This window comes from Triturus cristatus, chromosome 7 (genome assembly GCF_964204655.1).
Source record: "Triturus cristatus chromosome 7, aTriCri1.1, whole genome shotgun sequence".
Lineage (NCBI taxonomy): Eukaryota > Metazoa > Chordata > Amphibia > Caudata > Salamandridae > Triturus > Triturus cristatus.
In genome coordinates, this window is record NC_140590.1 from 1,293,136,731 (window position 1) to 1,293,148,338 (window position 11,608).

Below are 11,608 nucleotides of genomic sequence, written 5' to 3' on the forward strand. Positions count from 1 at the left end.
GAATTGGAACAACACTATTGATTGGTATTTTTGTTTGATATGCTGATGTATATTGTGAAGAATTTTGATAATACTATGTTTTTAACTATGGAGTTGTTTTCGGCCGAAAAGCAGCGATAATTTTATCGCCTAATGAGCAAGGTCACGCTAACGCATGAAACCTGGCTTTAGCGCCAGGATTCCTAACGCCCAGCTTTGCATCTCTAATGAGATGCAAAGTGGGCGTTCCTGACCTGGCATGACAGGAGAAATGTCGCTAAGCGACATTTCTCCTATCAGCAAGCCTAACGCTATGAAGCATAGCATCAGGAAAAGTAGCGATAACCCCTGTTATCGCTACTTTCCTTACGCCTGCTTCAGGACTGACTTAGCCATGATATCCTATGGAAGGCGGATATCATGGCTAAATTTGTGAGTCCCTATCAACTAGCTAACGTGAGATTATCGCTGGGTTTCCAGCGATAATCTCACGTTAACCAGTTAGCGCTAGGATTTTTATCGCTGATGAGATAAGCGTTGCTAATAGCACGCTATCTCAGCGATAAAAATCGGCGCTAGCCGGCGATAATTATCCGAGCGCTAAGTGCGCTCAGCGATAATTATCGCCGGTTGTTGTTGATATGCCCCACTGTTATCTATCTATCTATCTATCTATCTATCTTCTGCCCCACTGTACACTGCCATCTCCCCTGTACCTCCTTTCCAAGGCACTACATCGATTCTTTCCTCCCAACGCCTCTCCATCGCAGTCCCTTCTCCACATCTCATAATTCACCATGTTTTTCTCTCCACTTATTCCGCTGTTCATGTATTACCTTCTGAGACCCATCTCTTTCTTCTATCTTATCCTCTCTCCATCTTTACTGTGGTTTCTGCTCCTATCGCTTAATTTTCTCTTTTTTTCTCTCGTCTTTCGCTTTCTTTTGCTGTCACTTTATCTGACTTACTTTTTACTTTCAATGTATCTTGCTGGAAGCGGGTGGGGGTATCTTACTTTTTCAGTCCCTCATGGTCTCCCCGTCTTTCTCATTTGTCTCCCTTTTCTCGATCTTTTCGGTGCACTCGAACCTGCGTGCACACCTTTCTTTGTCAAGAGACGCTGAAACGTATCTCCATCTCAGATCCTTTTTGGCTCAGTTACCTGTTTCTTTCTCCCTCTGGCCATTTCCCACTGTCTCCCTTCATCGCCTTCCCTGTGTCCGTCACGTCTGTTTTGTCGATGAAAATTCCTCTCTCTATGGGGCATATTATCAAGCATGGAGTTAAAATTATCGCCGCTTTAGCGGCAGAAAACTGCCGCTAAAGCGGCGATAATGGGCTTGATAATATGCCGCAGAGAATTCCCATAGAAGCCCATATTGTCACTAAAACATGGGCTTCTACTGGAATTCTCCAGGGCATATTATCAAGCCCATTATCGCCGCTTTAGCGGCAGTTTTCTGCCGCTAAAGCGGCGATAATTTTAACTCTGTTTCTTGATAATATGCCCCCAGATCTCCTGGTCCGTATTTCACCTCGCTCGCACCCGGTCCCCTCCGTCGTCTTTCCCCGTCTCGCTCTTTTCATTGTGCCCTCCTAGTCCGATGCCCTCCCCCCACCACTCAGTTTTCCTTACCTTACACCGCACGCATACTTCTGGCTCCGCTGGATGTAATTAAAATGGATTAGAAACTCTCCAGCCTTTAGCCCCAACCCCCTTCACGCAGCTCCTTCCCAAACTATTCTAATTCCTGTCGGGTCTCTTCCGCCTTTTCCGTCCGCCCTTTCCTCCTGCCCAGCCTCCTCCCTTGTTAAGCAATTTGAGAAGCTTCGTACAAAGTGTATATTCTGCGCTGGTTCACGAGAGGCTTTGTGAGGAACTTGAGTGCTCCTTGAACTCCGGGGGTGGGGTCTCATTGTTACTCGCTGTGCCTCCATCAGTTGTGTACCCTTTCCACAGCCGACATGGATGCAAATTCTGGACATGACTTTCAGGACAAAGGGTCAAAATCCAGGACAAAAACTCGGGACGAAAGGTCAGTTTTACAGACACGTTGAAGGAGAGGCCCTACCCCACGACTTTATCAATACACTTATTTACTACTTTCTACATTGTACTATATATTCACTATGGTCCTTATGTGATTGCCTAAGGTATGCTACATTCAGCTGGCACCTTATGTTCCCCTGCTCCCGCCCCGCCGCACCCCGTTTACCTGTGCCGGCCGCCGCTGACTATTTTGTTAAACTCTCACCGCCAGGTAACTACACATAAAATAATGCGCATCTTAACTGAAAAAGAAATAAAAGTTAAACTACTATGAAACCTCTATTGGTTAATGCATTTACTACAGATGTATAAGTGTGCAACCAGAGGTCTACATAATTTAATCCTGTTTGGTGTAGTAGGGAAAAGTGACTTGTGCATTTGTTTGTGCTAGGAGATCCCTAAAATCACTGTGAATGTTTAAGTTATTATTTTAAATGAGCATTGCACACAGTATAATATAGGCTGCTACTAAATGCACATATAAATTTAGGTTAAAGATACATCTGTATATTACTGAAATCTAAATTATAGATTTCAGTAATATACAGATTTTACCTAGTGCCATGGATGTTGATTCACCAAAATGCATGGGGTAGCGAAAGTGACATCACATGCCCTTTGACCCCAGTGACATCACAGGAAGTAACATCATATGGCCTTTAACGTCTTCCCAACACTGATGCCATGTGACTTTTGAACCTGGTGATGTCACAGGAAGCAAGCACATCACTAAAGGTATAAATTCTATAATTAGTGCAACATTAATAAAATAGATATACCATTCATACCTTTATCATACCATCCCATGTCTCTTCCATTACTATAGTTCACATATTTCCCATCATATCTCCCTCTTATTCTCTTAATCTTCCTTTAGGGAAGATATTTGGTGGGTACGAGCTAGCAAGATTGGGGCAAAGATCTGTAGGCTATCAATGCAGGCTCATACAGTGCCGTTTACAAATATTGTCAATTATAATGATTTTTCCCATATCACTATGTCACTAACCCAGATTCACCACAAATTCAGACATATGTAAGAGGGGCTATAGTCATAGACAATGAAATTGTGCAGAGATCTTTACACACAGAGAGGAAAGGCTATGTATACAGCATACTGCGCCATCTGAACTGATACAGTGATCCCTTGATGCAGAACACTTTGTAAGTCTTAAACGGGCCATCTGTGAAGGATGTCTCAATAGATCTCAAAACCCCAGCCAACGTCATCAAATATTCTCGAAAGCCCATGTTTCTGGCCATTGTTAGAAATGCAGGACTGGGCAAAGAGAACAGTTTGTTCTCTACACTACATGGTTCCTTTAAGAGAAGAGGATGGTGGAGTTCTGAGGTGATGAGTACATAGTGTAGAGGTCTGCATCAGAAATCAATAAGCGAAAACACATTCCTCCATTAAAAGAACAATGCAGCTCCACTTTACTTCACCAACACCTGTAATAGACTCCATTTGTTTCTTGGTGCACTCAAATAAACATTTGAACCATATCAGTGAAATATTAGAAGAGCTGTCTTGCAGGCATCCCTCTTAGATGTTGCAACCCTATAGACCTCGTATTAGGAGCTAATAAAAAAAAGCTCAGTTAAGCAAAAACAGTGTGTGAGGGCGTTAAGCAAAGGTGATGATTAATGTTTCTGTAGAATGCACTCACGCCACATTTTTTACTTCAGAGGGAAACATAATTGCACCCCACACAAATAACTGCCAGAAAGTGAGAATGATTTTTAAAAAATGTGTTTCCGTTTTTGTGTCGATGGGCCGGTCTGTCTGGGTTTTCACACAAAATGTACTGAGCCCTGCAGTCATAACTCATAACTTTTCAAAACACCCTCTCTTATTGTCTATCAGAGAGTGAACGCGCTGGTACTTCTGAGACAAGCAGCGCAGTCTTGTGGAAAATCAGTTTTCCTTGTGAATATTACACCAACGTGAGACCCTTGTGAAGACAGGGCCCACTGCAAATCAAAGCGATTTTTAAAGTTATGGGCTCGCGCATAGCAGATAATGCCGATTATCAGGAAGTTTCAAGTGACTCCATCAATTTAAAACAATACTGGTTTCAAAGCAGCCTTTAAATTTTCTGATTACACACATTTGCATTTCTTTGGGGAAGCAGACACTGTGGTAAATAATTTAATTACCGGGACTTAATTTGATACGGAAAGATAATACAAATAACTCAGTAAAATAAGAGGCAGAATCCGTGGTATTAGAGGTTCGGAATGGGCTTTATTCCAACGCTGATTCGAATCAGGGATTCCAAGTTCCATCACCACGAAGGTTCAGGAAGTGAAAGACCAAGCATTATTGATAGGTAACAATATATATATGAAAAGCATTTACATTAAGACAAATGCAGGAGGCGTAACAGCTGATAATACAGATAAGAATACACATACGTAATGAAAAGAGGCGTAATAGGGCGTAACAGAGAAACGTCATTGGTTGTGATGTCACAAATAGGTGGATCTATGAGATAATTTCGCAGTATCAGCAGAAATACTTTGGCAGAGATGCGCGCGCAGCAGCATGACGTGTGATTGACGTGCAACTAGGGGGTGAAGGGGACTTGACATTTAGCTCTACATGTGGAGACAAGAAGTCTGAGGGGTCAAGTCAACCTAATCCCAAATCATATCTAACATCCTATGTTTAAAGAACTATGTTATCCCTAAAGGAAGGTTTCTTAGGATAGAATCTTATTCTATACTGACTGTGCGTGCGTGTACAAGCGTCTAAGTGTCTACACTGAATGCGAGGGCAGGAATCTTCCATAGAAACAGGGCTATGAATTACTTGCATAAAGACAGAGAAGCCGGGCCTTTGCTTGGTAGCTGGCAGAATGTTTACTTAAACTACTAGACAGGAATGCATTGGGCGGGGAGCGAAGCAGATAATCTTTGAAGGTGAAATACAGTTGTTGGCAGGCAGACAGGCCGAAGTCAGGCACCGTTAGCTGCGCAGGGAATGAGACAAAGTTCATGGTCACAGATGCGAGCTCAGACTGGAGCTCTCAGAGGCAGAAGGCAGGAAAAGCTTGATGGCAGAATCAGGGCCTACTCGCCTGAACTGCAAAATGGAGTAACTGAGCCATACAAAGTCGGTGGCCTTTCGTACTTAGGAACGGAATATCCGACCCATTCATGGCGGATCTGAAAGGTGACATGTAACGGTGGACGCACATGTGTTTGCGTCTTCATAACTGGAACTGGAAGGAACATACATGTACTTGTAACATATACATGGAACCGTTGGGGTCTAAGATAGGGGACACAATGGATCATGAAAATTCACATTTCCACATTCCCTCCTTGTCCCCTACTGACCTCAAGAAATATCAATCTTCATCAGTCCATCGATCTGTTCATATAGTATCATTTGTTCTTCTTTCTTTATCCGGGATTTTGTACGAAAACTTGAATGTGGGATACACGATGTGGCACACAGACCACAAATCGCTGGCCCACATTGTAGACATAAGCAGCAACTGAATAGTATGAGAAAGCCAATACCTAGGAAGGATAGTATTCTCCATCCCCAGGCTGACAACACGCTCCAAAACCAACTGGACCAAGTCCAGGTTCCTGGATTCTGGTGTATCTGGCTTACAATCTTATGAAGGCGAGTTATAGCTTTATATACAGATGGCGAATTTTCTGGTATGAATATGCAACAACTTGATCCGATGACCCTACAAGCTCCACCCCTATCGGCCAGGATGACGTCAAGGACAAGACGATTTTGAAGAACAACAATCCTCATCGCAGACTGCTCCTCTGTCAAGTTGCCTAAGGCGGAAATAGTTTCATTCACTACGGCTTCAAGGGTCCTAGTTAATCTACGTATCAGCTTACTATTAGTAACTGTGCCTATATAGGGAAAAAGACCTTTATTGAAATCTGTATATTTTTCCCATGCCGTCTCAGTGTAATCGACAATTGGGAGATCTCTCCGTTCTCTATTATGCACTAAATGGATATTCCTATGATAATCAGGCGGGGCTAGAAAAACAGGTGGCAGAAGGAATGCTATGTAACAGGTACCATCCCAATCTAGAGGTAAGCGTATATATGCGATATGACCACATATAAAGTAGGAATGACGAGAAGCTCTAAATGTAGATTTGCCTTGATCACTGAATTGTATCACAGTGGCGCATTTACTATGGCCCATGTGTACGGAACCATTCTTTCTTACGCATAATTCCCCTTTTACTGGGAATACTGACATGGCGGGCAGGATTGGTGTAGATTCGGATTCAACGTTCAGGATCATGAGATTAAGTGTAAAATTACCTAATCCATATACTTCATTTTCTAGATCAGTTCCTGTTCTTTTGGGGAGTCCCTCCTTGTTAGGGTAACAGACTTTAAGCAAAGCTAGGTTCAGGTTTCCCCATACCCAATTGTCTTGATAAACTACTGAATTTGAATCTAAAGAATTCATTAAACTGAACCATGCTCCACAGGAGCCATTGTGTGTAAATGGATATGGAAAGAGAGGCAAAACTCCTTTATAATCCTGATAGGGAGGGAGTTGGCCACATATCCAACAATTAGTAGCATTGCTGGTCTGATGGGAATGATGTAACATACTAATGAAAGTGTTATTGCGCAGCGCAACTCTATAAGACAATTCATGCGGTGGTAATTCACTAAAAGAATGTTCGGCAGTAACATTGTAAACATGTTTAGAAATAGGATAATATATGTGCAACAATATACTTGCAACGATTATAAAAAGGCTTAAGAAAAACAAAATTAATAACGTCACTGTACAATGACTACGCAGTGATTTGCAATACGCATGTCGTTTCAACATTTTTCCATTGGTTTCCCTATTCAGGTCTAGAGGATACATGTCAGAGACAAATTCAACCGCTTCACCTTGGAGAGGACTTAAACAATCAAATTGTCTGACGTTCTAGGCCTCAATTTTACTTTATAGAGTTCGGTTTTAGTCTTTTCAACCAAAGGAAGTTTTGAATCAGTCTGTGAGGGAGTGCAGGGCACAATGTCTATATCCGAGGATAGTCCATGAAATTTCTTGATATGACTTGAATGCACCCAGCCCTTGCGGCCCTCGATCTTCACGGCTGTCCTTGTAGTGAGCAGAACGAGTTGAGGCGTCCTCCACCTAGGCTCCAGCTGAGTCTTTCGGTCAAAGTTCCTCACAAATACGAGATCCCCCGGAACTACGTCATGGGGTTTCACCTCGGTGTTGTCAGGAAAAGCTGCAGCTACCTGTGAACGACAAGATTGTAGTGCAGACATCAAGGAAGCCAGGTAATCTGTCAGCATATTACAGTCAACATCAGTTATTTTACGAGGTATAGGCGTCCCCCACATATTTGGTGGTCTGCCAAAGATCACCTCATAAGGGGATAGCCCTGTTCGAGAGTGTGCTACCATTCTCATGTAAAAGAGTGCAACTGGTAGAGCTACTACCCAGTCGACACCTTTCTCTCTACATATTTTGGACAATCTGATTTTCAGAGTTTGATTATGTCGTTCCACGAGACCTGCTGCCTCGGGGTGTCGGACACAATGAAACTTCCATTTATATCCTAGCAAAAGCGAAACATGTTTCATTAGTTCGGATGAGAACGGCTGGCCGTTATCTGAGTAGACGACACGTGGTAAACCGTACCGTGGGAAGAATTCTCGAACTAACTGTTTGGCAGTAGTCGGGGCAGTGTAATCTGAGACGGGATACGCCTCTGTCCAACGGGAAAGAGCGCATACAACTACGAGAACATATTTGAATCCTCGACAACGTTCCATCTGGATATAATCCATCTGGAGGACTTCGAAAGGGTGATCAGGGGGCTGAAATCCACCCTGCTCTACGGGGATGCTTTTACCTGGATTAAACTGACAACATATCATACAGGTACGGACTTTTTGCTTAGCTGCTGCTCGTAAATGTTTGTTGAACCAAATGTGTTGAATGCTGTCTAGCATAGCTTTCTCTCCTAGATGCGCTGGACTATGTATGGTATTTATGACGACTTGAACCATTGAATCAGGAAGAAACCATACAGATTTCTCCTTCATCATCCATCCTTGGTCCGTTTGGATCCCTCCTGATTCAGTCCATTTCTTTATCTCGTCTGGTGTAGCATGTGTCTGTATGTCAATTACATCAAGAGCGGGATCCTTAACTGTCAGGCAATGTGTTGGTGTCGGAACTATAGTCTTTGTCACGTCAGATGTGTGAATTTGAGCAGTCTGTTTAGCTGTTCTGTCAGCTAGATCATTGCCTTGAGAAATGATATCAGTAACTTTCGTATGAGCTTTGCATTTCATAATCGATATTGCAGTGGGTAGATGAATTGCGTCTAATAGGGCATGAATAAGGGGTCCGTGCTGAATGTGGGCGCCGTGAGAAGTTAAATAACCTCTCTCTCGCCACAGCACGCCGAAGTCATGAACAACTCCGAATGCATAACGTGAATCTGTGTATATGTTAACTTTCTTATTTGTGGCTTGAATACAGGCTTGTGTCAGAGCGATGAGCTCTGCTGCTTGAGCTGACAAAGTGCTAATACAATTTGTTTCAATAACTTCAGTTTCTGTTGTGACTGCATACGCGGCCACTAACTCTCCTGTACTTGTTCTCATACATGAACCATCTACGTACAACGTTAGGTCTGGATCTGACAATGGGATATCTGTCAAGTCTTGTCTAGGTTTCGTCGTGATAGTAATAACATCAATACAGTCATGTGCTAGTGGGTCTGTTCCGTTTACTGGCAAAAGTGTGGCAGGATTCAATGTTTTACAACGTCTAATCTCTATATGTGGCTGAAACAATGTTAATTCGTACCCAGTAAGTCTTGCTATGGTCAAGTGTTGTGTTTGCGTTCGGTTCAGAAGAACCTCTACTGCATGTGGTACTTGTACTGTCAACGGATGTCCTAACACTATGGCGTCGCTTTGCCTGATGGCTAAAGCTGTTGCTGCCACTGATTTCAGGCACGCAGGCAGAGCTTGAGCTACGGGATCTAATGTACTAGAAAAATAAGCACACGGCTTGTGTGATCCTGCTTGTTCCTGTGTGAGTACCGACAAGGCAGTACCTTCGCGTTCTGTAACAAAGAGTGTAAAATGTTTGCTGTAACATGGTGTTGCTAAAACTGGTGCTTGACATAAAACTGTCTTTAAGCTTTCAAAAGCTAGTGTGTGTTCCTGGGTCCAAGGGAGGACAGTCGATGTGGCCGCCTCCTGTGTTGTCAACTGAATGAGTGGTTTCGCTAGAAATGCATATTGAGGGATCCACTGCCTACAATATGAAGTGAGGCCTATAAAAGCCCGCACCTCCTTTTGTGTCTTGGGTATTGGCATGTTAGCTATTAACTGAATGCGGTCGGGTGTAAGCTGCCTTCCCTCCTTGGACAGCGAGTGACCAAGGTAAACAACTCGCTGGACACAGAATTGCAGCTTAGAAGGGGACACCTTGTGCCCCTTGTCGGCCAGAAATTGTAAAACCGTCAGTGATGCTTTTTCACATTCAGGTTCGCTTCGAGCGGTGATCAGCAGATCATCAACATACTGGAACAGTGCAGTGTTGACTGGCATGTGTATACTGTCAAGTTCTCTTTTCAGTGCTTGGCTATAGATGCTGGGGCTTTCTGTAAATCCTTGAGGTGCGCGTGTGAATTTAAAACTTCGTCCATTTAAACTAAATCCAAACAAGTATTGGCTTTCCGGATCTATTGGGACGCTGAAAAAAGCATTCTTGAGATCAATTACAGTAAAGAACGTTGCTTTGGAATCAATGGCTGTCAGTAATGACGAGATATCTGGGACCACAGGAAATTGTGGCACAATGCATTTATTTAATTCGCGCAGATCAATAACTAATCGATATACTGGCGGAGCCTTTGGATCAGTTCGTTTAAGAATCGGAATTATCGGAGAATTACATACATTGGAGTCGGTTTCCACAACCACTCCTTGGGCAATAAGCTCGTCAATGATTTGCAGTAAAGCCACTACAGCATCTGGGGGTAACCTGTATTGTCGGATTCGTGGTAATACTACTCCTGTCTTTAATGTGACTTGATATGGTGTAATGTTCATGCAACCAACATCAGTAGGGCCTTGCGCCCATAAGTGTACTGGTAAATTCTGCAGTCGGGAATCCATGTCTCGAGACACATAGTGCCCTTTGAAATCACGTAAAAACAATCGTACTCCTTCCGGAGAGCAGCATATTATAGCTCCTAGAGCTTTCAATGTTTTTATACCTAACAAGTTTTCTGGGCATGATTTAGTAAGCAATAAATCTGTAGTTCGTGTCAAGGGACCAATCGTAAGTGGAAGAGGCTGTGATACTTCGTTAATGATAGGTTTTCCTGAAAAACCAAGGGAAATATTCTGTGAGCCTGAGAGGGGTACCCCTGGAACTTCACTACGTTTTATTGTTGTTCGGCTTGCCCCTGTATCGAGTAAAAATTTTCTGTCTTGGCCTAATAATTCACTGTGTACATAAGGTCCTTCTTGATCTACAGGAACCTCGATAAGGGGTAAGTCAACTTCCTTCTCTAGGCTGTCTCATGAGTACCGTTGATAATCAGGATAATCATACTGTGTGGTCTGATACATCTGTCGTGTCGTGGATTGTGTAGTAGCAATAGGTTGCGGTGGTGCAGCCGGCATAGAGTGCTGCGGAGCTGGCATGGATTGTTGCGGAGCTGGCATGGGTTGTGCATGTTGCAGGGCTCCTTGTTCGTTCTGATCCTGTCTAAGCGGACGTGGTCTTTCCTTTGTTGCACCTCTGGCAATATTGTATTTTAAGACTGTACAATCGTGTACATAATGACCTGGTTGTTTACAATAGTTGCATGTCCCTTTCACAGGACCTGCTGAGTCACTGGACTGTGTCATACCCTTTTTATGACCGTCAGCTGGAACTGTCTGGGAGACTAACATTTTCATTTTCGTGTCTTTCATTCGTCTTTGTTCATGTTCTTGTTCTTCCCTAATTCTATTGTGATGGTACTGTAACATTTGTAACATTTGTGACGGAGTGTTACCTTGCCAGGTACTCTCAAATTTCAACACTCTATTCTTAACTTGGGGTAGGGAGTTTTCAACTAACTTTGTCACAAACAGATGCGGGTATGATTCACTATTTGCTTTTATACCACTATTTATACCAAAACATTTTTCGAATCGGGCGTAGAAATCACTAGTGTCTTCATCTTGCTTTTGTTTACAGGCTGAGATTGCACCCCAATCTTCCTTTTTCGTAGTTAATAAACGTGGCAATACCTGTACTAGTAAACCTGGTAGTGTTTTAGTCTTTGGCCCAAGCCCTGAACCAGGACCTCGGGCTCTCTCTTCGGTTTCTAATGCTGTCCAATCTATCTTTTGGTCTCCCACCTCCCAATCTTTTTCTTTGAGTTTCTCGTAAATGCCAGCTGGCATTAGAAACTTTAATATTTTCATAATGTCGGGGTAGGTATACTCTCCCATGAGCAACATGTCTTTAATTTCCCGGTGGAAACCCGCTGGGTCTTTGTCATGACTGGGTACCACCTTCTTCATTTCTAA

General features: G+C 43.1%; 1 protein-coding gene across 4 annotated transcripts in view; it reads right to left on the reverse strand.

Annotated features, from left to right (window-relative positions):
- Positions 1–1,787, reverse strand: part of LOC146811923 (sulfotransferase 1C2-like) — a 393,580-nt gene extending 391,793 nt beyond the window's left edge. For 3 of the 4 annotated variants that reach the window (XM_085618888.1, XM_085618887.1, XM_085618885.1), the window contains exon 1: positions 1,616–1,749. The gene's annotated coding sequence lies outside the window, so the exon portion shown is untranslated. Of the gene's footprint in view, positions 1–1,615 lie in introns of all 4 variants that reach the window. The other variant, XM_085618884.1, reaches the window with a different exon arrangement.
- Positions 1,788–11,608: the final 9,821 nt, after the last annotated feature.